Here is a 3563-nt window from a genome sequence, read left to right as displayed (position 1 = left end):
GCTCTTAGTGCAGGGCTTGGAGAGGAAGTCAGGTGTTTGACATTTTAATCAGGGCGCTGGGGAAGGGCCTCCCTGAGAAGGAGCCACAGGAGTCAGACCTGCAGGAGGTGAGGAGCCCACCGGCTACCTGAGGAGAGAGGGTTCCCTGTGGGAGCAGGGGTCTGAGGAGCGAGCTCAGCAAGTTCAAGGAAGAGCAAAGGGCTGATGCGCTGTGGCCCAGTGTGGGACAGAGGGTGATAAAACGGGTCAGGAGATGCAGGTGAGTAAGGCTCTGGGACCCCTGGAAATACTCTGGGTTTGGTCTAAATGAGATGAGAGGCATCTGCAGGGCATATTGTAAAGTCTTATATTTTTGGAATAATTTAGGAGTTTGGGTAGAGAAATGTCATGCTCCAGCTTATTTATTACTAGGGACAATCTGGCTTCTGGGTTGAAAATTGACTGAAGTGCGCAGTGTTGGCAGTTGAAAGAGCAATGAGGAGTTTATTTGTTTTTTTTAATAACTCAGTGAGAGATGACCGTGGGTTGGACTGGATGAAGATGGTGCCAACGGAGTGGATTCCAAGTATATTTTAAAGGTGAAGGTTATAGGATTCACTGACAGATTGGATTTCAAGAAGAGCCAAGGAAGTCTGCAGATACTTTGGCCTAAATGACTGGAAGGATGGAGTTGCCATTAATTGAAAGGGAAAAGGCTGCGGGGTGGGCATTGTTAATGGAGAAGACTAGGAGCTCAGAATTGGAAAGACTAACGTTGCCATGCCTGCTGGACACATAAGATGGGCAGTAGGAGCCAGAAGGTCAAGGGAGAGGTCTGGGGTAGAGCTTTAGAATTGCCGGTCATCAGCAGACTGAAGCCCGGATGGGATCAACAAGGTGGAACCAGAGTTGAGGCTCAACTACTGAGTCCTGGGCCAGTACACTAGCAAGAGGTAAGGGACAAGAGGAGGAATCAATTGATGAGGCAGAGAAGGAAAACCAGAAACCAATGAAGAATGTATTTCAAGTGCGGGTGCACCAGCTCTCTGCAGTTAAGGCAAGATGGTGAGAAATGGCCGTGAGACTCAGCAATATGAACATGTCTGCCAACTTTCTGAGCCAGCTTTCCATGAAGTGGTAGGAGAGAGAACCCGACTAAAAAGGGTTCCAGAGCTAAAGAGGAAAGAGACTGAAGACAGTACATCTAGAAGAGCTTTCCCCAGAATATTTTTCTGCAAAGGAGAACAGAGAAATGGGGTGTCAGAGCTGGAGAGAGAAATAGGACAGAGAGGGAGCGATTTCTGGTGTTTTCTAAGTTTAGTTGTGTTTATATACGATTGGGGGAGATTGAGATGGATCCAATGATGACGTAGGAAAGGAGCAGAATGTGAGAGCAATGTCCTTGAGTAGGTGGGAGGAGAGGGAATGAATGCCCTTAGCCACAGACAGAGGCAGTTCTTCCACAGTATCGAAGCAAAGATCATGTATGTGGTCATGTATGAGGTACAGATGCATGCAGGTGGGTAGATGTGGGGAAGCTTGTAGCAGTTCTTGGTAATTTCTGTTTTCTCTGTGAAATAAAAAGCTAAGTCAGTAACAGCAAGTGCGTATAGAGGAGGATGCACAGGAGGTCTGAGCAGAGAGAAGGAGGTATGAAGACATTGCCAAGGAGAATGGGGAAGTGAATGGATTTGGCAAACAGTATGACTGCAGGGCAGCATTACGATCTACTTAAGAGGTTGATCATGGCTTTCAAGTGAAACTTCTGATCTTGGGCACGAGTTTATCTCTACCACATTCAATTCTAAATGTGTGGCAGCTGGGAAGGTGGAGAGTTAGGTTTAATCAGGGAAAGACTTTGATGAGAGAGATAAAGCTTTCTACTTTTTGTCAGTCCAACAGGTATAAAGGGATATTTTGTGATTTTAGTATGCACTTCTCTAATTTCTTAAAATATACTTTGTAGGCTTTGAAATTCCTCTATGTAGAATGCCTGGTCACACTTTGTAGCCTTTTTTTTTTTTTTTTTTTAGGTTCCTGTCATGTTCTTACTGATGTGTAGGAGTTCCTGTATATTACAGATATTATTCCCATCCCAGTTTAGTCATAACTAAACTATTCTTCCAATCTGTCATCTCTTAGCTTTACTCATGGTTTCTTTGTTGGATAGAAAGCCTGGACTTTAATGTAACTAAATGGATCTTTTTATTCCTTTTATGGTAAATGCTTTTTGAGTTTTATTTCAGAAACCTCAGTCTACCTCTAGGTCACATGGATGTTCTTCTATCTTGTCCCCCATTGACTTTGTCTTTTTCTTCACCTGAAAGGTTAACCCATCTGGAAACCACTGTGTCTGTGGCGTTCAGTAGGGGACCAGTTTTACTTCTTCTCTAATGATGAGTCGGTTGTCCCACTGCCGCCACTAACTGGTCTGTCTCTTGTTTTCCCAGGGGTGCGTGCCACCACCAGTTTTATCAGGCAGTAAGTTCCCATGTATTCAGTGGTCTCTCTCTGGGTTCTAAGTGAAAATCCATGAGCTTATGTGTCCATTTTTGTGCAAAAGCTGCACTGGAAATTCTTGGTAAACACATTTGAACACACACCAGCACATGCCCATCATGCTGGGGAGCAGGTGAGGAACTTGCACCGGCCATATTTGACCTAAGACATCATTTTGTTAGTCATTAAAAATAACCTTAACAACAGAAAAAGAAAAGCAAAGAATTACTTGCCCCCCTGCCTTCTCAGAAGTTGTTCATTCCTGTATTCATTGGCTCACTCATTCAACAAATACTGATGAGGTGCCTACTGTGTGTCAGCATTCAGGATGGATAGTGTGGGGACACAGGGGTGGACCCAAAAGGACAGGCCGCTCCAGTCCTTGCCGAGAAACAAGCATTGATCAAGTAACTACTCACACCCATTGAGCCTTATAATTGTGACCAGAACTCTAAAGAAAAGGCGACAATTTAAAGAGGAAGATTTGAGCTGATTAGAGAGGATCTGACCCGCTAGGGAGAAGATGAAAGTTGGTATTTGTTGGATGGAAGACAATTCCAGGCGGTCAAAGAGCATGTGGAGAGCTTAGGGGAGGAGGAGCCTCGGTAGCGTGAAGGCCTGAGAAAATACAGGTGTAAGTGGCAACGTGAGAAGCCAGCAAAGGGAGGAGAAAGCAGGGGACGGGTGCTTTCAAAGAAGCCGGGAACACCTAACCGGTTTGGCTCAGTGAATAGAGCATCCACCTGTGGACTGAGGGGCTCGGGGTTCGGTTCCCGTCAAGGGCATTTATCTTGGTTGTGTAGGGGGTGTGCAGGAGGCAGTTGATTGATGTCTGTCTCCCATGGGTGTTTCTAACTCTCTATCCCTCTCCCTTCTTCTCTGTAAAAATCAATAAAATATATTTTTAAAAAAAGAAGAAGCCAGGAAGCAATATATCCTAGACCAGGCTGTCTCACAAAAAAAGTGAGTGTCTTGCCCGAGGCCCAGTTAAGAAGGCGACATTTCATAATCTATGGTCAAGTTGATTGATGTCTATCTCCCATGGGTGTTTCTAACTCTCTATCCCTCTCCCTTCTTCTCTGTAA

Source organism: Myotis davidii, unplaced genomic scaffold, assembly GCF_000327345.1.
Source record: "Myotis davidii unplaced genomic scaffold, ASM32734v1 scaffold520, whole genome shotgun sequence".
Taxonomy (NCBI): domain Eukaryota; kingdom Metazoa; phylum Chordata; class Mammalia; order Chiroptera; family Vespertilionidae; genus Myotis; species Myotis davidii.
The sequence above is the reverse complement of the archived record's forward strand: the minus strand, read 5'-3'. Positions refer to the sequence as shown.